Consider the following 21,673-nt stretch of genomic DNA (forward strand, 5'->3'; position numbering starts at 1 on the left):
AATTATAAACCGCTTTTGTGGAACATAAAGAGTGGCTGTTGTTGTGGTTGGGTCATAATGACATCTGATGCTCATTCAGATGACACAGGCAGGACTTTTTTTTTTGTCCCATTGTGAAAGCTTCTTCATTCCATGTGTCTGTATGTGTGTATGTGTGTGTGTATATATGTGTGTGTGTATGGTATGTGTGTGTGTGTGTGTGTGTGCATACATATATGTGCACAGACAGATCTTTATAACTGTTTCAGGCGTCCTTTACATGAACTGAGAAAAATGGAATAATTAAGCACCTCACAGCTTTTAAAAGCTGAGATTCTGGTCGAGCTCAGAGGAGTAAAAGACAAGAGAGCAGAACTCAGTGAGCAGAGAGGGCACTCTCAGGACATATTGAAGTCAGTGCCTAAGAGGTAGAAAAAGGAAGGGAAATCACGGCAGTAATATTCAGACTGTAATATTAGATTTGACATCAGTCTTGTGAGTTGTGGACTTGTTAGCTGTAGGGTTAAACTTAGTAGCCTCAGATTTTCAGCAGGATGCCTGAAACAGTAATGAAAAATGGCACACCCGCTCGTGGCTGATGGAAGAGCAGGAATATATTTCACATCTGACGGGAAAGCTCAGGACTTTAACTTTCCTACTGGAATTAGCAAATCAGAAAAAAATGGCATCACAGAGTTATCATGCCCAGCCCTGTCTATTGACTACCTATGCTTTAGAAGGGCAGAGGGCAGAACTGGGGATCTAGTTTTGACAGCTGAAGTTGGGAGGATGTGGGCATTTGGCATGCACCAGGAAGCTCCCCTACTCAAGCTCCACAGGTTCTGAGTAGGACGATTCCCCTGACAGACACCTGCTTCTTAAGCAGTACTGTGAAAATAGATGATACATCTCCAGGTGTGGAAGGAGCCGGGGCCCAGAGCTAAATGGGGAGTTTCTAACAAAGGCTCATTGTGATCTGTTTACAGTGCCTGTTTAGTGGTGCTAATAATAGGAAAATCACTTAATTTTCATTGGTGGGAAGATGACATTTAGATGAGCAGGAAATGCAAGCAGGAAGCTACATCCCATTACTCTGTCTCCCTGGCCTGAGGACTCTCTGAAATGGTCAGTTCTGTGGCTAGAGGTTCTCTCCAGTTCTCATCCCCAGGTTGGCTATGTTACTTCCTCTTCTTTTTTTTTTAACTTTTTTTTTTTTTTTTTGAGACAGGGTCTCACTCTGTTTCCCAGGCTGGAGCACAGTGGCATGATCTCAGCTCACTGCAACCTCCATCTCCCAGGCTCAAGCTATCCTCCAACTCAGCCTCCCAAATAGCTGGTACCACAGGTATGTGGCACCATGCCCAGCTATCCACTCTGTTACTTCTTAGGCAAAAACATGGCTTGCTGATTTGCTGCATCTGGTCCGCACAGGCCAAGCTGGTCCATACCTGTTTTTCAGGTCATAACTACTACACATCTGCGGGGCAAAGAGAAATTAAGTGGCTTGCCTAAAGTCACACAGCTTGAAAGTGGGAAGCTCAAAGCTTCCCAACTAGCTTGTCATCTGATTCAATTCAGCGAAAAATACCTCTGTTGACATTGAATGTTCTTAACACAAATAAATGATAAATATTTGAGATAATGTTTATACTAATTACCTGATCTGATCACTGTACATTATATGTATCAAAACATCATATGGACCCCACAAATAGGTAAAATTATTGTCAATTTTAAAAATTTTAAAAATAAAAATGAAACAATGTCATTACAGGATGTGAGCAAATTTAGGAAAAAAGTACTTCCATTGAACACACACTCTATCCAGAGCCTTGTGCTGGGTGCATCCATAGACATTTGCTCCCCTCTGTTGCTGTTCTTATCAAGATAATAGATGGCTTCTGTGCATCTCTGTTAGATTTCAAGCTCCTTATAGGCAGGGATTGTCTTCAGTTTATTGTGCCTGCCGAGTAATAAGTGCTCTAAAGTAAACAAGTGAAAGGTAGGCACTGCCCCTGCTAACCAGGTTACCAACGGCTGGGAGAAGGGGGAAATAGGAATTATTGTTTAATGGGTACAGAGTTTTAGTTTGAGAAGTTGAAAAAGTTCTGGAGATGGATAGTGGTGATGGTTGCACAACAATGTAAGTGTAATTAATGCCACAGAACTGAACATTTAAAAAGGTAAATTTTATGTTATATTTATTTTGCCACAATAAAACAAAACAGAAAAGTGCTCCACAGCCTGAGGACAAGTGACCCCTAGAGCCCAAGCCTGGCCCAGGTGGCCTGGACACTGCACGCTGACCCAGTCTCCAGAGCCCTTGCACCCCGGCTTGTCTGGAAGGGGCTGGAGCAGGTGTGGGAACTGGAGCAAATGGAGGTTTAGGATTTGGAGCAGATCTTATCTAAGCTATAAGAGCTTCACTATACACATCCCCTTTCCAGAAGCCACGAGTTCTGTCTATAGTGGGTACTGTTCTATGTTATTTTATGTGATGGTTGGTCCAGTGCAGCCACATGGGGCAGGCTCTGGAAAAGGAAGTTTATTACACTCACAGGTCCTGGAAGCAGGAGGTGTGGCACACAGGGCCACAAGGGAAAGCACCAGTGTAGGTCAGGAGGCAGAAAGGGCCAGAGCGAGGGAAAATCTAGGCCACGGCCTTTACTGGGGTTTGCACAGGAAGGGTCAGGCGGAGCAGCGTAAACAGTTTTGGATTGGCCAATTTGCATTATAAATGGCAGGCTTTGGGCTCTGTAGGGATGGTCTCTAGTTGCCTGGTACCTGGCTCTGGGAAGACTAAGGCAGAGGAATATTGCTTCTTGTAGTGTACAGGTCCCATAGAAGAGATGTGACTAGATAGGCCAGCCCCTGCAGGGGCAGTCTCTCTCTATCCAGAAAGAGTTATAAGATAAACATCAAAATATACTGAAAATAAAAATATAAGCACACATTGTTTTACTGCACTTTGCTTTATTGTGCCTTGCAGATATTGTATTTTTTACAAATTGAAGGTTCATGACAACCTTGTGTTGAGCAAGTCTGTCAGCACCATTTCTCCAACATCATGTGCTTGCCTCATGTCTCTGTGTCACATTTTGGTAATTCTCACAATATTTCAAATTTGCCCTGTTGTCAGGCTGGAGTGCAGGGAAGTGATCACAGCTCACTGCAGCCTTGAACTCCTGGACTCAAATGATCCTCCTACCTCAACCTTGCAATTAGCTGGGACTACAGTTGTGCACCACCATACCTGGCTAATTTTAAAATTTTTGTAGAGTCAGAGTCTCACTATGTCACCCAGGCTGGTCTCAAACTCATGGGCTCAAGTGATCCTCCCACCTCAGCCTCCCAGGGTGCTGGGATTACAGGTATGAGCCACCATGCCCAGTCTGCGATCAGCGATCTTTGATGTCACTATCATAATCGTTTTAGGCCTAAGATGGCAAAGTTGATCAATAAATGTTGTGTGTGTTCTCACTGCTCCATCAACTAGCCATTCCCCTATCTGTCTCCTTCTCCTTGGACCTTTCTTTTCCCTGAAACACAATAATATTCAATTTAGGCAAATTAATAACCCTACAATAGCCCCTGAGTGGTCAAGTGAAAGAAGAGTTGCATGTCCCCCATGTTAAATCAAAAGCTGGAAATGATTTAGCTTAGTGAGGAAGGCATATCAAAAGTCGAGATGGGCCAAAAGCTAGGCCTCTTGTCAGTTAGCCAAGTTGTGAATGCAAAGGTGAAGTTCTTGAAGGAAAATGAAAGCACTACTCCAGTGAACACACAAATGATAAGAAAGCGAAACAACCTTATTGCTGATGTGGAGAATATTAGATGGAAGATCAAACCAGCCACCACATTCCCTTAAGCCAAAGCCTAACCCAGAGCAAGGCCCTAACTCTCTTCAATTCTATGAGGGCTGAGAGAGGTGAGGAAGCTGCAATAGAAAAGTTTGAAGCTAGCAGCGGCTGGTTTACAAGGTTTAAGGAAAGATGCCATCTTCATAACATACACATGCAAGGTGAAGCCGCAAGTGCTGATGGAGAAGCTGCAGCAAGTTACCCAGAAGGTCTAGCTAAGATCATTGATAAAGGTGGCTACACTAAACAACAGATTTTCAATGTAGATGAAACAGTCTTCTCTTGGGAGATGCCATCTAGGCATCTTTCATAGTTAGAGAGGAGAAGTCAATGCCTGGCTTCAAAGTCAAGCTCACTCTCTCATTAGGGGCTAATGCAATTGTTGACTTTAAGTTGAAGCCAATGCTCATTTACCATTCCAAAAAATCCTAGAACCCTTTATAATTATGCTAAATATACTCTGCCTGTGCTCTCTAAGTGGAACAACAAAGCCTGTGTGACAGACATTTGTTCATAGCATGGTTTAGTGAGTATGTTAAGCCCACTGTTGAGACCTACTGCTCAGGAAAAAAGATTCCTTTCAAAATATTACTGCTTATTGACAATGTACTTAGTTATCCAAGAGTTCTGATGGAGATGTACAAGGATATGAATATTGTTTTCATGCCTGCTTGCACAACTCCATTCTGTAGTCCATGGATTGAGGAGTATTTTCAGCTTTCCAGTCTTATTATGTATTACATACATTTTATAAGGTAATGGCTGCCATAGATAGTGATTTCTCTGATGGATCTGGGCAATGTAAATTGAAAACTATTTTGTATATGTTTTTGTCTATGGTTCCTGGCTCATAACTCCCAGAACCCTTGTTATTTCCCAAATGACTAAAACAAGAAGAATATATTTTATTAAAGTATTTGGGCTTTTGTCCATTCCCAAAGCAGCTTTGGAACAGCTCAGAGTGATAAAGGTGAGAGACAGTCTTTTGTTATAATGTTGGGGCACTTTAGGCCACAGAAGCAGGCATCAAAAAACAGAATCTTGGCCGGGTGTGGTGGCTCACACCTGTAATCCCAGCACTTTGGGAGACCAAGGCAGGTGGAACACCTGAGGTCAGGAGTTCAAGATCAGCCTGGCCAACATGGTGAAACCCCGTCTCTACTAAAAATACAAAATTAGCCGGGCGTGGTTGTGCATGCCTGTAATCCCAGCTACTTCGGATGCTGAGGCAGGAGAATTTCTTGAACCCGAGAGGTGCAGGTTGCAGTGAGCCGAGATCGCACCATTGCACTCCAACCTGGGGAAAAAGAGTGAAGCTCTGTCTCAAAAACAAACAAACAAAACAAAAACCAAACCAAACCAAACAAAACAGAATCTCTAACTGACCTTCTGCTCTCCTTTCACCTGCTCCTTTTTTACTTCAAAGGAGGGATCTCCCCGACCTTTCTGTCTTGGAGCTGGCCATAAAGAAATTATCTGATCTACCTTGTCTGACTGTGGATTATGAGACCTCCATTTCAGAAGGGGTCCCAGACCCTGGAGGAAGGAATGTTGCTCAGAGAGACCAAGAAGAATCTTAACAGACAGGCCTCGCTAGGTTTCCCTGCTCAGTCTATTAATATGAAATCATCCTCTTTTGGTCCAATCACATTTCTACATGGTTGTCCATGCTTCAGTCATGCCTACCCAAAGAAGTATTTATAAAAGGCCCAAGAGTATGGGGTTGGAGGGTACAGAAAGCTTCCAGACAGCTCATCTTCCAAACAGACTTGTGGAGGGTCCTAGAGGGTGAAGTGTCCATGGAGGGCATGGAAGCTCCCCATCGCTTCCCCCATACCTTCCCTGTTCATCTCTTCATCTGTATCATTTGTCATATCCTTTATAATAAACTGGTAAATATAAATAAGAGTTTCCATGAGTTCTGTGAGCTGCTCTAGCAAATTAATCTACCCCAAGGAAGGGAGTCATAGGAGCCCTGATTTTTAGCTGGTCAGTCAGAAACACAGGTAAAATGACCTGGGGTTGGTAATTGGCATCAGAAGTAGGGGGCGGGGACTGAGCCCTCAACCTGTGGGATCTGATGCTATATCCAGGTACACAGTGTCAGAATTGAATTGAAGGACACCCAGTGAGAGTCCACGGCAGAACTGATTGCTAGCTTGGTGTGTGGGAAACCCCCACCCCCAACATTGTGTTGTGAGAGCAGAAGGAAAAATAGTTTGTTTTTGCCATGCAGAAACTTCCTGGAAAGGATTCACCATTCTAACATGCCATTAAGAACATGTGTAATTCATGTGAGGAGGCCGAAATATCCACATTAACAGAAATTTGGAAGAAGTTGATTGCATCCCTCATGGATGACTTTGAGGGGTTCAAGACTTCAGTGGAGGAATTGACTGCAGATGTGGTGGAAATAGCAAGAGAACTAGAATCAGAAGCGGAGCCTGAAGATGGGAGACAATTGCTGCAATCTCATGATCAAATGTGCATGTTTGAGGAGTTGCTTCTTATGGAAGAGCAAAGAAAGTGGTTTCTTGAGATGAAATCTACTCCTGGTGAAGATGCTATGAATATCGTTGAACTGACAACAAAAGATTTACAATATTACATAAACTTGGTTAATAAAGTAGTGGCAGGGTATGAAAGAATTGACTCCAATTTTAAAAGAAGTTCTACTATAGGCAAAATGCTATCAAACAGCATTGCATGCTACAGAGAGATCTTTCACGAAAGGAAGAGTCAACTGAGGTGGCAAACTTCATTGTTGTCTTATTCTAGGAAATTGACACAGCCACCCCAACCTTCAGCAACCACCACGTTGATCAGTCAGCAGCCATCAACATGGAGGCAAGACCCTCCACCAGCAAAAAGATTAAGACTTGCTGAAGGCTCAGATGACTGTTAGCATTTTTTAGCAATAAAGTATTTTCAAATTAAGGTTTGTACATTATTATTTTAGACTGAATACTATTGCACATTGAATGGACCACAGTATAGTATAAACATATGCCCTGGGAAACCAAAAAATTCATGTGACTCCACTTTATTGTGGTGGTCTGCAACCAATCTCACAGTATCTCCTAGGTGTACCTGTATAAACAATACAGGTATCAGATAAAAGGTCACTTGGGGAATAAAGAACTTTTGCAGTTATCTATTGCTGCATAATAATATTTATTATTAACAAGTGGGACCATAAATCTGGACTGCAATGTATGCTTAATATAGACATTATTATTTTATTGGTTACCATGCAGCAATAGATAACTGCAAAAATTATTTTAGTTGCTCCAATTTTAGTTGTTTAAAAAAACCACCACCCTTTATTTGCTTATAATTCTGCAATATGAAATGGGCTCAGCTGGGCACTTGTCTCTGCTCCAAGTGGTGTTAGCTGCACTTACCTATGGGTTTGTAATCAGTTGGCAGGCTTACTGAGCCAAGATGGCCTTCCACAAATATGTGGCATCTTGGAAGCAAGACTGGGACAGCTAGAGGCTGGATGGGCCTCTTGTTCCTTATGGAATATCATATTTAATGAATTAGCTTTTATTAATTTTTTATTACCTTCAATCCATGGAGGTTTGCTAACAGCTTTTGGCAAAGTTGAAGCATTTAATAAATAGAAACAACTTAAAAACTCATTATGCCTTTTATATAATTTACTGGACAATTTAATAATTTGTCATTTAAATTATATTTATATTATATAGATTTATATAAATAAGTTCATAATTTATTTGATCACAATCATTTTACATAATTTATTAGATATTCTAATAATTTTCTTAGAATTTATAATTGCTTTGTTTCAAGTGACATATTACATATCTTTGCTTCTATAGTTTTAAAATTTATCCTTATATGCTTAATAACTTTTATTGATTGTTGAATTAAATGATTGATTTAACAGAAACATTTCTTGTAAAGACAGAGAAAGTATAGATATCACTATTGGAATATTGTTTACTAAGGCTAATTCTCTAAAATATGGTTTAATTTTCCAAATGTTTACTCCCATTTCGCAAGTTATGTTAAAATGAATATAAAATTTCTAAACTCTCTTTGCATTACAGCATTACAGGTTTTCTATTGGGGCTTCATAGAAAATTAATGAATGACATTTTACTGCATTGGTTCATAACTTCTCAAATAAGTTACTTTCTCATTTTAGTAATGTTTTCCAACAAGTGGGTCCATAAATCTAGAATGCAATGTATGCTTATATAGGTATTATTTCTTAATGCCTATTGAATATTTCATGTTTGAAAATGCTACTCTCTCAATTTTTAATTTCAATTCCAAGATTATCAGATATGTTATTTAGTTCTCTGCTTTTCTCATCTACGGTTTTTTTTTTTTTTTGAGACATAGTTTCACTCTTGTTGCCCAGGCTGGAATGCAATGGCGTGATCTCGGCTCACCGCAACCTCCACCTCCCAGGTTTAAGTGATTCTCCTGCCTCAGCCTCCTGAGTAGCTGTGATTATAGGCATGCACCACCATGCCTGGCTAATTTTTTTGTATTTTTAGTAGAGACGGTGTTTCTCCTTGTTGATCAGGCTGGTCTCCAACTCCCAACCTCAGGTGACCTGCCTGCCTTGGCCTCCCAAAGTGCTGGGATTACAGGTGTGAGCCATCGTGCCCGGCCATCTGTGGTATTTTTTAAAAGAGATGGGGTCTCGCTCTGTCGTCCAGGCTGGAGTGCAGTGCAGTGGCTATTCACAGGCACAATCATAGTGCACTGCAGCCTGGAACTCCTGGCCTCAAGCGATCCCCCCACCTCAGCTTCCTGAATAGCTGGGACTACAGGCACCTGCCCCTCTGTGCCCAGCCCCATTTATGGAAGTTTTTATGGGCTGAACTGTGTTCTCCCAAAATTCATATGTTGAATACCCAACCACCGCTGTAACTGTATTTGGAGAAAGTCCCTATAACGAGGTAATAAAGGTTAAACGGGGTCATAAGGGTGCAACCTTAATCTGATAGAACTCCTGTCCTTATAAGAAAATATACCAGAGATCTCTCTTTCTCCCCGTGTGTGCACAGAAGAAAGGTTATGTGAAGGCACAGAGGGAAGGTGGCCGTCCACCTGCTAGTGTTACAGGCAGCGAATCCAAACAGGTCTGCAGCAACTTCAATTCTTGCCTCCTCAGAAGAGATAATTTGACTGAGAGGCATAAAGCAGAGTGAGAGATGGAGGCAAGTTTTAGAGCAGGAGTGAAAATTTATTAAGAAAGTTTTAGGACAGGAATGAAAGTAAAGTACACTTGGAAGAGGCCCAAGCGGACAACTTGAGAGATTCAAGTGCGCTGTTTGACCTTTGACTTGGGGTTCTATACGCTGGCATGCTTCTGGGGGGTTGCGTCCCTTCTCCCCTGAGGCTTCCGTTGGGTTGGGCTGTCCGCATGCTCAGTGGCCTGCCAGCACTTGGAAGGTGCTGCATGCAGAGTGTGTTTACTGGAGTTGTACACATGCTTACTAGAGGTGTTTTTCCCTTACCACTCCAGAGTTCCCAGAGGGAGGAACACTGTATACTAGTGAATGCCGCCATTTTGCCTCTTAGTGCACATGCTTGAGCCCATTCACCCAGCTCCTGAGATCTTATCGGGAAGCTGTTGATTGCACCAGTTTCAGGTCTTTTCTATCTATTGGGAGACTGGCTTTCCCTGGCGCTGGCTGTGACCGGTTATTATTTTAGAGAGAGAGTGTGACAACTGCCCGACCATCACCTGATGGTCATCGGACATTCCTAGTGTAGGGGGGTCATGTCCGCCTGACTACCTACTGTAACACTAGGATGAGAGCCCTCATGAAAGACTTAATTTCACAGTACCTAGATAGTGGATTTCCAGCCTCTAGAACCATGAGAAAATACATTTCTGTTGTTTAAGCCACCCAGTCTGTTGAGCTTTGTAATGGCAGTGTGAGCAAAATAATATAGTAGTGAATAGAATGCTTATGAAGAAACAATTAAAGTGATTTATTGGATTAACGTCTTTCATTGTATCATCCAGTGGTGATTGAATACAGTGACTTAGTGCCAAATTAAAAATATGCAGAAATGTTTCTAAAACTTTGGCTGAAATGCCAAACTTTCTGTGTAGCATACAAGCACTAGCACTATCTGAACAATATGCTTCCATGAAATATTTCTTGCTGGTACCATTCTTTTCCAACATTGACAATATAGTTTGTATATTATTTTGGATATTATTCCTTCCACCTTCATAAGATCAACAAAGTTTTAAATGTCTCATTTAAAATACATTATTAAATGCTTTTGTGTGAAACCATTTCACAGAAAATGAATGACATTTTACTGTCTTGATTTATAACATCTTAAGTAAGTTGCTTTCTCATTTCAGTAATGTTTTCCAACAAGTGGGACCATAAATCTAAAATGCAATGTGTGCTTGCATGGATATTATTTTTTAATGGCTATTGAATATTTCATGTTTGAAAATGCTTATGTTTAAGTACATGCTGTATAGCAACATTTCAAAGGTTACTTCTATAATATTTTAAATTGTTTTATCAATATTTTGTCCAATTTACATTTTTTCTTTCAAATGCATTGTTTTCTGAAATTGATCTTTTGATTGTTTTTGTCATGATATTTACAGTTTTAAAAATTAAACTGTGAGCTTTGATAGAACATGATTGCCATTCTGAAGAATATGTAAGTTGTCTGGGAAGAAGAATAATTTTTCCTTCAACCCTCATCAGTCCTTACTTGGAAGTGACCCCTGTAACAAAAGACAGATTTATAAGAGAAAACCAAATAGAAGTGTATTAACATGTATATTCCATATGTACATGGGAGACACTGAGGGAATGAATAGTTCTCAAAGAGGTGGCTTTATAGAGTCTTCAACAAAAACCAGTATATTTTTAGAGAAGTAACAAGAAAAAGGAAAAGGACTTTGAATCTCTAGAGGTGGCAACTTCGGGAAAGGCAAATTAATGGCAGATAAAGGCTGGTTAGTAAAGCTTGTTAATGTAGCTTCCTTGGGTACCATCTTGGGCCCGTAAAGGTCTACAAACCAAAAAGTATCTGAGACAGGTCTCAATAAATTTAGAGTTTATTTAGCCAAGGTTAAGGACATGTCTGTGGGGAAAAAAAGCAACACAAAACCACAGAAACAATCTGTGAGCTATGCTTTTTTCCAAAGATGATTTTGAGGGCTTCAGTATTTAAAGGGGAAAAGCAGGCTGGACAGGAAAGAGGGAGGGTGTAATCCCATTACTGAATCCACATGTTGCAAAAGAAAAGAAGGAGGCAGGCAGAGGAATAGTCCATTATGTATTTGTCTTGCATTCAGTAAATCAACACTTTACATGGGATGAACATAGACTAGCTCCTGTGGAGATACCTGGCCTTTTATCTGCAGTTTATCTGCTTAGGAACAAGGAAAGGCAGTTTCTTGCATGACTCAGTCAGCTTCTGCTTAATTTTTCCCTTTGGCATAGTAAACTGGGGACCCAAAATTTTAGTTCTCTTTCACAGGTTCAATGCTATCTTCAGTGATTAACCTTTGTTCTTCCTGGTAGAAGATGGGCCAGGATACCTTTTGTCTTTGTAGATCTTTGTCCTGCTTTTAGGCAAATAGAGGGAGGGCAGAGAGCTTTACCTGGATCTGCTTCTTCTTGATCACCTTCAGCTCGGCAATCCCTATTTTGGGGTGGCATATGTTGGTCTCCCACAAAGCTTTTAACAATGAACTCTGAGTGCCATTTGCATCTAATATTTACATCAGTAGCACTGGTGAGACACATTTTTTTTATGGTTTTTGTCAGCGTGCAAGAGACACTTGTATTTTTGTTAAAATAATAAAATTATTTTGTATTGAAGAAATAAAAAGCATTGTGTTATTTTGTACTGACGCTTGCACGGTGTAAAGGATGTCTGAGGTGGTTTGGATGATACTCTAGGCTGTGGTTCCTTCTTACTATCACTATTTGTACTCTGTACAATCAGAAGATTGAGGTGTATGATCTTTAATGGAACATTAATACGTGTATCCACAGTTGGTTGTCTCTTTATTCTAAGAGTTCATTTTTAATATTTTATTCATAAATTCTTAAATGTATAAATATTGAAACGCTGCCTTTGCAACTTACACAAGAATTACAATGCACAGACAATACAAATAAAGTAACAACTATGTAGAACCAGTGGCAAACACATGATTTCAGTAGAGTGATAAAAATGTGATGTATATACACAGTGCTTTGTGATTAATAAGCACACGGGAGGCCCATTTGTCAGTGGTCCTTGTGACATCCTATGACAATTAGCCTGAATTAATGAGTTTAATTTTGAATTTATTAATAAATTCTACTGATTACTGCAATAGCTGTTATATGATTTGCCAATCAGAACAGAAATCTTTCAATAGTATAGGAATCGCTGCAGTTATATTAATGAATATTGGCTGAATAAATTTTAACGTGGAAAGCAGAGCTTTAAAAACAAATATTCTTTCTGGTTTGGCGAAAGGTTTAGCTTTTTGAAGAGATTCTGTCTCTGACGGGGAGGGGTGGGAGAGGAGAGAGAATGCCTTTGCCAACAGTCAGAGGGAAGTGAGAAGCAGCTTCCTGTGGACTGGACAGAGGCTGAGGTGGAGCCTCTGAAGAAGAGGGGACCCCTACGCCGCTTTGTGCCAGTGACTTGTGGAAGAGACAAGTCCTCAGAGATGTGTTTATGTGGCATCAGGGAGGCTGGAGCCAGGGATGGGGCTCCCAGACTGTTTAGCTAGAGGAGAGCAAAGGCCAGAGGTGAAAGGAACAAGGACCAGTCCAGCTGGTGAAACTGATGTAGGAATTTTCTTCTCGGTCACTTTGCAAGCCAGGGACCCTTGCCGGTGACACCTGGCCCAGGCGTCACTTGGCCATGCTGGCATGCCCCAGCTCGCCTGTGTTATAGCTTATACCCACGTTTGGTGGTTCCTGAGCTCCCGTACTGTGCCCAGGAAGAATGAGGATACACTGGACATTGAACAGTGAGGAGGGCAGAGAAGAGTTTTACTGAGTGATGAAAATGGCTTTCAGAGGAGAGGGGACATGGGGTTGGTCCTGCTACCTGAAAGCAGGAAAGTTCCCTGTGTGGTTGGGTCCAGGGCCTTTTATGGGTTCAGAATGGGGAATGTGTGTGACTGGCTTGTGAGTTGGCAAAAAAGGCTAAAGCAAAGACACCACTCAAAGGTGGGCATGACAGTGTAGAAAACCAATTAGGAAAGGGTAGGTATATGTAAAATAGGTGAAGGGTGGGGATCAATCAGAGGAAAGTACAGCAAACAGGAAGACAAGTTCTCAATCCTGTCTGAGAATTTAACTTGTAGCTTGGCTTTCAGGCTTTAAATTGTCTTTGGCTTGGAGGTGGGGTTTCACCAGGGACCCACCCCTATCTGCCTCGGCATTTGGCTGCCTCCTGTTGCTATCAAAACTGCCTTTGCAAAAGTATGACAGTAAGAGAAATCTGACATGTCTGACTCCATCTTGCTTCTAGCCCCACAGGCTGGCTGTCTTTGCTCATTCCTGGGGTGGGCCAAGCTAACTTTGGGAGAAATGTAGTTTATACTTTAAATAATAGCCCTTCCCCAAAACTAAACTGTCCTTGTAAAACCAATGAAAGGCCACCAAGTTAGGAGGATGAGAGAGGCCTGAATTCTACATAATTCCCAGCCATTATTCCAGAGGTCATAAGATTTGCAACTTCCCCAATTAATCTTGCAGATAACAGCACTACTACAGAACCTAAGATGGCCTTTTGAGATTTCTTTTCAGGTTTTTGCATTTTTGACAACCAGATGGCCCCACCCGGACCCGTGACTCAACCTGTCCTGCGGCCCCCACCCAGAAGGGGACTCAGTGCATGAGGACTGTTTTCCACATCCCTATGATCGCCTCCCCTACTAATCAGCATTTTCCTTACCGTAGCCCCCTGCCCACCAAACTGTCTTTGAAAAACCCCTAACCTCCAAGCCTTCAGGGAGATTGATTTGAGTAATACCTCTGTCTCCTCTGCGGCTGGCCAGCCTTGTGTCAATTAAACGCTTTCTCTACTGCAATGCCAATGAGACAGGATAGTTCCCTTGACCACTCTGTGGGACTCACAAAGGGGGTGACTCGTTTACTCAGCTCACAGCTCTCAACGCCTCTCGGGAAGGGGAACACGTAGGTGAGTGGGTGCCGGGGCCGGGATGAGTGCTTCTGGGTGCCGGCAGGAGTAAACACTGTGTGGTCTCGTGGCAGTGTCTGGGGGTGGGTACTTGCGACCCCCCAGATCCCCAGAGAGCATGTGTTACAGTGTGCTCTTTTAGTTTTGCCATCCGTGAATGGCTTAAGTGTTTAACAGCTCAGTGGAGGGTCAGGGTGACAGCATTTGTACCTGCCCTCTTGGTACCTGAGTTCTTGTCTGGCATCCAGGAAGAATCAGGTTGTGTGAATGAACTGAAGGGTGGCGAATGTGGAGGATTTTACTGAGTGGTGGAAGTGGCTCTTAGTGGGATGGGGAGCTGGAAAGGGGATGGAGTGGGAAGATGGTCTTCCTCTGGAGTTTGGCTGTTCCCAGTCGAACTCCTCTCCAACCATAGTCTCCAATGTCCAGCTGCATCTTCTCCTCTTGACGTTCAGTCACTTCTCTTCTCTCCTTCTCTGCTGCACCTCCGCCAGTGGAGCCTGGAGTTTTTATAAATACAGGATGCAGGGAGGGTGGGCCAGGGTGGTTTTGGAAAAGGCAACATTCAGGCGGGAAAACAAAAGTGCATGTTTTCACTTTGGGCTACAGGTCCTGGCTTGAGGGTGTGGCCCTTGCCGGGGACCGCCATCTTCTACCCAGTATTTCCCTTCCTCCTATCCATATTGCCATGGTCTTGGTGAGTTGATTTTGTTTGTGCAGGGGGCAGGAGGAACCTGTTGGGCAGTTACACTGGGATGTCTCAGGAGGAACCAGTGTGGCCCCAGGACCAATGGTGGAGGGAGGTGCTGCCAGGTGCTTTGGTGCTATGAAAGCCTCCCAGAAGCTTTTCCCAACTTTGTGGGGAGCCCCAGTGAAGGCTGATACTGAATTTCCTGCCAGTCAAGCAGGAAGGGGGCTCAAAGTTAGATTTAAGTTATTTTAAAGAAAAAGGTGATTTAGCCAGCACACATAAATCTGCAGTTCATAGCTTCCCACACATGTGAATGTGTGCTAAGCAAGTTAAGTAAACAGAGTCCTAAGCCAGACAGTGCCATCTTAGGTATACAGGGGCATGCAGAGCAACAGACATTGGTTGGCAGTGAATTAAGTCCCTGTGCTTCCACACAGCTGGACTGGCCCTTGGACCTTTCCAATGGTAAGCGCTGTAAATAAAAGAAGATGGTGGGAGGCAAGTCTCAATTGTTTTTAGAAGTTGATTTTGCCAAGGTTAAGGACACACCCAGGAAAAAGGGACACATAACCACTGCAACATCTGTGGTCCTTGCCTTTCCCAGAGGGTCTGGGAGCTTCAATATTTAAAGGGAAAAGAGCAGGCAGCAGGGGAAAGAAGAAGAAGAAAAAAGGGAGGGCAGATAAAAGAGGCAAGCGGTTGCATTCCTTTGAGTCTTTTGATTAGCTTTACTGAATCCACATTTTTCATTTGAAAGGAGTGGTGGGGAAAGAGTCAATTATGCATTCCTCTGGTCCTCAGTTGGAATCTGCATTTTTACATAAGATGAAATAATCACAGAGTATAGGAAGCAATCAGATATGCATTTGTCTCAGGTGAGTGAAGGGATGACTTTTAGGTCTCTTCATGGTCCCTTACCTGTAAAAGTAAGTGGTTAATTTGCATTGTCAGGGTGAAATTCAACAGAACTGCTTTAGGGTAAAAGTCTCGGGGCCTACAAGGAGTTTCCTCCTGAGCAAAAGGTGAGGGAGGTATGTAGCTATCTATTCAGGAAGAAAATGGGAAGTTGGTGTGTGTGACCCAGTTCCCAGCTTGCCCTTCACCCTTTGTGTGACCCAGTTCCCACTGAGCCCTTCAGCTTAGTGAGTTTCTGGTCCTGAGATTTTATTTTCCTTTTACAGCACTCAGAATTTTTAAAAAGTTATTGTGCAATAGATTACATGCAAGAAAAGGGTTAACATGTCCTGGTGTTAGCAGTTAGGGAATGTATCCAAGTCAGGCGGCACCAAAGTATGGGTCTGCAGCAACCTCAATTCTTGCGTCTTAAGAAGAAATAATTCAACCAAGGGGCACAAGGCAGAAGGAGATACTGAGGCAGGCTTCAGAGCAGGAGAGAACGTTTATTAAAAAGCTTTAGAGCAGAAACAAAAGGAAATAAAGTACATTTGAAAGAGGGCCAAGCTAACGACTTGAGCCAGTCAAGGGCACAGTTTGACCTTTGACTTGGGGTTTTATATGAGGGCATATTTCTTGGGAGTTGCATCCCTTCTCCCCTTGTAGCAGGACTAGCCGCAGACAAAACCTCTCAGACACCAAGTTAAAGAAGGAAGGGCTTTATTCGGCCGGGAGCGTCGGCAAGACTCACGTCTCAAAAACCGAGCTCCCCAAGTGAGCAATTCCTGTCCCTTTTAAGGGCTTACAACTCTAAGGGGGTCCACGTGAGAGGGTCGTAATTGATTGAGCAAGCAGGGGGTGCGTGACTGGGGGATGCATGCACTGGTAATCAGAACGGAACAGAACAGGACAGGGATTTTTACAGTGCTCTTCCATACAATATCTGGAATCTATAGCTAACATAACTGGTTAGGTCAGGGGTCGATCTTTAACCAGGCCCAGGGCGTGGCGCCGGGCTGTCTGCCTGTGAATTTCATTTCTGCCTTTTAGTTTTTACTTCTTCTTTCTTTGGAGGCAGAAATTGGGCATAAGACAATATGAGGGGTGGTCTCCTCCCTTACCCTGATGCTTCCCTTGGGGTGGGCTGTCCACATGCACAGTGGCCTGCCAGCAGTTGGGAGGGGCCACATGCACAGTGTGTTTACTGAAGTTGTACACATGCTCACTTGAGGAATTCTTCCTTTACCCAGTGTTCATATACCCTTTAAACTCTGCCATTTTGCCTCTTAGTGCACATGTTTGAGCCCACTCGCCCAGCTCCTGAAATCTTATTGGGAAGCTGCTGATTACCAGTTTCAGGTGTTTCTATCTGTTGGGAGACTGCCTCTCTCTGGCACGGGGCCACAACCAATTATTATTTTAGAGAGACAGTTAACAATCACCTGACCATGACCTGATGGTTGCCTGGCATGCCTGTTGTTGGAGGGAGGTCCTCTCCTGCCCTGCTCATCTCTGCCTGCCTAGCTACTGTAACACTGAGGGGTGAGAAAATCTTTAGATCCTGGTTTGAACAAACCAGCTGTAAAATACAATTTTGAAACAACTCAAAGCACAAAAATGCTAACAGTTGCTGAATCCAGATAGGTAGATGAATGTTCACTAAACTCTCTATTCTTCTACATCTTTTAAAATTTTATAATAAACACTCAAAGAACCCCAATTCTCAGGACATTCCAAACATCCAAACCCCACCAAGAGAGAAACAGTATTAGGGGTGGTTGCTTAGCCAGGGCAGAGTATCTTTGTGGTGGGGACTGGAGGGAGTGTTTGGATGGGGGTGTTGAGAGGTGGGAGTGAGAACTTGGTGAGCTGGATTTAAGCTGGAGGATGGGGAAAGCTTTCTGGGATTTCAACAGGGCTTGGCTGGGAAGCAAGAGAGTAACTTGATATATCATACCAGTTATTTATGGCACTGAAAAGTTTACAGAGTTCATTTATGGGGGAAAATACTGTTTAGGAGATACTCTCGAATTTTGTGTTAAATGAAACATATGGTCAGATTTTCCTGTGGGCAGAACAGGATGAGTGATGGGGCAGGAGGAGGCTCACAGCCCACTTAACTGAGCTTCCCATGAATCCAAAGGCATTCCCCTTTACGCTTTGACCATTTCTCTGATGGATGCTTGAGGGTAGGGTGGAGACAGGAATGTAAGGGGAGAGCAGATAGGAGATAAGGTTGGAAAAAGCTTCATGATAAACCAAGTCTTCAGTTGTGTGGGTACACTTTACAGACAGTCCCCGACTTATGACTGTTCATCTTAAGATTTTTCAACTTCACAATAGTGCCAAAGCGATACACATTCAATAGATATTACATTTCAAGTACCCATAAAACCATTCTGTTTTTTCACTTTTGGTACAGCATTTAATAAATGACATGAGATATTCAATACTTTATTATAAAATAGGCTTTGTGTTAGATGATTTTGCCCAACTGTAGGCTAATGTAAGTATTCTAAGCACATTTAAGGTAGGTTAGGCTAAGTTATAATGTGTGATAGGTTCGATGTATTAAATGCATTTTGATGTACACTATTTTCAATTTACAAAGGGTTTATTGGGATGTAACCCTATCATAAGGAGCATCTGTGATATGGTTTGGTTCTGTGTTCCCACCCAGATCTCATCTTGAATTGTAATTTCCATGTGTCGAGGGAGGAATCTGGTAGGAGATGACTGGATCACGGGGGTGGTTTCTCCCTGCTATTCTCCTGATAGTGAGTTCTCACAAGATCTGATGGTTTAAAAGTGTTTGGCAATTCCCTTTCACTCTCTCTCTCTTTCTCTCTCCTGCTGCCATGTAAGATGTGCCTTGCTTCCCCGTTGCCTTCTGCTGTGATTGTAAGTTTCCTGAGGCCTCCCCAGCCATGCTGAACTGTGAGTCAATGAAACCTCTTTCCTTTATAAATTACCCAGTCTCAGGTAGTATCTTTATAGCAGTGTGAAAACAGACTAATGCAAACTGTATTTGCCTTCACCTTCAATAAACAGAGGTATTGCTATATATTAGAAGAAGGCAGAAAACCAAAACTAATTTATGTATAACAACTCAGGAGGAGCAGGAATCGGTTAAGAATAGGTCAGGAAAACATGGAACATTCAGACTTACTTACAAGCAGAGAAAAAGTGTGATGTAATTTGCCTTAGGTTGCCACTTTGTCTGTGAACTTTCCCTGATCATACTAACCCCAAAGCACTGTCTCTCTTATACACCAAGTTGTCAGCACAACTTGGGGCACCTGGAAATTGTATTAGGCTGCTGGTAATAGAAAACCTGACTAGAGCAGTATAGCAAAAACGTGAACTGGCTGTTCAAAGGCTGCTCAAACCCCCCTTCCTTTGCCTTTCTATTTCATAAAGGCTGAAATGAAAAAACACTCACCTTCTCAGATTCACTTGCAACTAGGTAGTGGCGGCCAAATGTTAGAGTTCTGGCCAATGAGATGTAGCAGATCTCTGGAGAGGGCTTCTTTTACTCTTCCCCAAAAGTTATGCCTTCAGACTGGGAGAACAAAATCCACATACTGAGGCTAGCAAGTCAGGAGGGCAAAAGAGCTTGGGACATTAATCGTGTCTTGGAGCTGCTACACTAGCCATAAACTGATTATCTCAATTTCCTGTCATACCAGGATCCCTACTCCCGTTAAACCATGGCATCAGTTAAGAATTGTGTTCACCCATAAGTAACAGAATGCCTTACTTCTATGGGTTAAAACAAATGAGAAGTTTTATTGTCTCTTTCAATAAGAAGTCAGGGAATAGGAAGTTAAGGCCTGGTAGAGTGGCTTGATCATGTTGTCAGTGGTCCCTGCACTCTGTATCTTCTTAGCTCTTCCCTTCTTAATGCATTGGTTTCCTCCTTATGGTCACAAGATGGCTGCTGTACCTCCAGGCATCAGGTCTGCATTTCAGGCAAAAAGAAATATTATCTAAAGAGTTCAAACTGTGTCATATGGCCTCTCCTGGCTGCATGGTGGGTGGGGAGAAAAATCAAGTAATTGGCTTTTCAATGTCTACAGTAGAGAAAACAATGTAGGTTGGTCACTCCACTCAACATCCATTCCCAATCGCCTTCTCCCTTGCCTTCCTCTACTGTGTCACTAGTACTTTTTGATTTTTTTAAACACTGCCTTGTGAAGGAATTACCGCCTCACCAATTAGACTAGAAACCTTGTGGATCCCTGACAGCGCCCAGAACTATGGACACTAAAATATTTTGAAAGAACGAGCAGTAACTGCCTGGGGTTCTTATTTTCTGAAGTTTTGCAGTAACCTTTGCCGAGATATTGTTCTGTAACTAATAAAACAAGGCAAAGCAGGACCAGGTAAATGGCAAGAAAAACAGTGGCTGGATGGAGACTTGAAAGTCACAGTGGTAGGATAATGGATTCCATTTTTAAATTTGAAATTTTATTTTGATGTAGAGACTCTTGGTTCTGGTGATGTTGTGCTAGTGAATTCAGACCAGTTCTCCCACTGAGCACAACTTATAAAGCTGAATGAAATACAGTAACATCTTCTTGAAAGCATCAAAGACCTAATAAGAGAGTACGGAATTACTGGGGTCAAACGCTGAGAGTGATTCAGAATCTAGAGGGGTTGGTTTAGCTCTTGGGGCCAGTTTTTTTTTTTTCTAGGGGCATTTCTTAATCTTGAGGAGGAGACTGAGCTATGCCTTTGGTACTCTGTGGCGCTAGGGGCAAAAGTCAGAGTCCAAGGACCATCAAGGGTTGGGACTTGATAAACCCTGTGTTTTGACTTGGGATCCAGAAGGACAGCTCCATGTGAGTAAGGCTGAACCAGAAATAAAGCAGCCCTCACACAGACCACAGTTATCTTGGTCATCCTGGAAAATCTCAAATGCTGAATTTGGATTAAGGTAATCCTGGAGCACTAGGTTCCCCTAGACACCTGGCAAAAGAAGTTGAAAATCCTCCCTGGAGAAAGATAACATAATTTTAGGCCTCAAATGACTGTAAGAAAACTTTTCAAAACAAGTTTGGCACAGTAAAAATCTACTAGATGGATAAGAAGCGAGGACTCCGTAAACAAGAACCAGCAGAAACAAAAGATCAGAGAGGTCCCAAAGGGACTCAGAATTTTGGTGTCACGAAATTTTATACAGTACAATTACTACAATGAAAAGAAATGATCTATATAAAATAAAAAGCAAAAAAACAGCTAGAAGGAAATACACCAGGATTGTGTTGGTGGTATCTGAGAGCAGCAAACTGTGGTGTTTATCTTTTTCATTTTTATATTTTCCAAATTATTTTATATTTTTGAGACAGGATCTCACTTTGTCACCTGAGGTGGGGTGCAGTGGCATGATCACAGCTCACTGTGCCTTGACCTCTTGGGCTCAAGCAATCCTTTGGCCTCAGCCTCCTGAGTTGCTGAGACTACAGGTGCGCACCACCATGCCTGGCTAATTTTATTTTCATTTTTGTAGAGACCGGGTCTTAATTATGTTGCCCAAGATGATCGCGAACTCCTGACCTCAAGTGATCCACCCGCCTCAGCCTCCCAAAGTGCTGAGATTACAGGCATGAGCCACAGTGCCTGACCTCCAAATTTTCTTTAATGACAATTTATACTGGAAGAAATACTTATGTAAAAGAGAAAGCAACATAGGGTATAACCCAGAGCAGGGCTAGATTCATAGGCATTCAACTTCTACAGCTGTCCACGGTCTTGTGCTCAGAAGGGCCTCCTGCTTGGCTTAATGTTCTGCTGTTGCTGTCTTGAAATTATTAATTTTTAATCAAGAAGCTTGATATAGTTTGGGTTATTTGTCCCTGCCCAAATCTCATGTTGAAATGTCATCCCCAGTGTTGGAGGTGGGGCCTGGTGGGAGGTGTCTGGGTCATGGGGGTGGATCCCTCATGGCTTGGTGCTGTCCTCGCAATAAAGAGAGTGTTCTTGCAAGATCTGGTTATTTACACGTGTGGCACTTCTCCACAACCCTCTCTTGCTCTTGCTTTTGCCATGTGACATGCCTGCTCCT

The 21,673-nt window shown here is 42.5% G+C and overlaps 1 protein-coding gene across 4 annotated transcripts in view; it reads left to right on the forward strand.

Moving 5' to 3' along the window:
- LOC129528932 (cyclin-J-like protein) overlaps positions 1-7,495 on the forward strand; it is a 164,971-nt gene extending 157,476 nt beyond the window's left edge. For all 4 annotated transcript variants that reach the window (XR_010134591.1, XR_010134592.1, XR_010134595.1 and 1 more), the window contains 2 exons: positions 1,208-1,324; positions 6,076-7,495. The gene's annotated coding sequence lies outside the window, so the exon portion shown is untranslated. The remainder of the gene's footprint in view (positions 1-1,207; positions 1,325-6,075) is intronic.
- The last annotated feature ends 14,178 nt before the right edge of the window (positions 7,496-21,673 follow it).

This window comes from Gorilla gorilla, chromosome 1 (genome assembly GCF_029281585.2).
Source record: "Gorilla gorilla gorilla isolate KB3781 chromosome 1, NHGRI_mGorGor1-v2.1_pri, whole genome shotgun sequence".
Classification (NCBI taxonomy): Eukaryota; Metazoa; Chordata; class Mammalia; order Primates; family Hominidae; genus Gorilla; species Gorilla gorilla.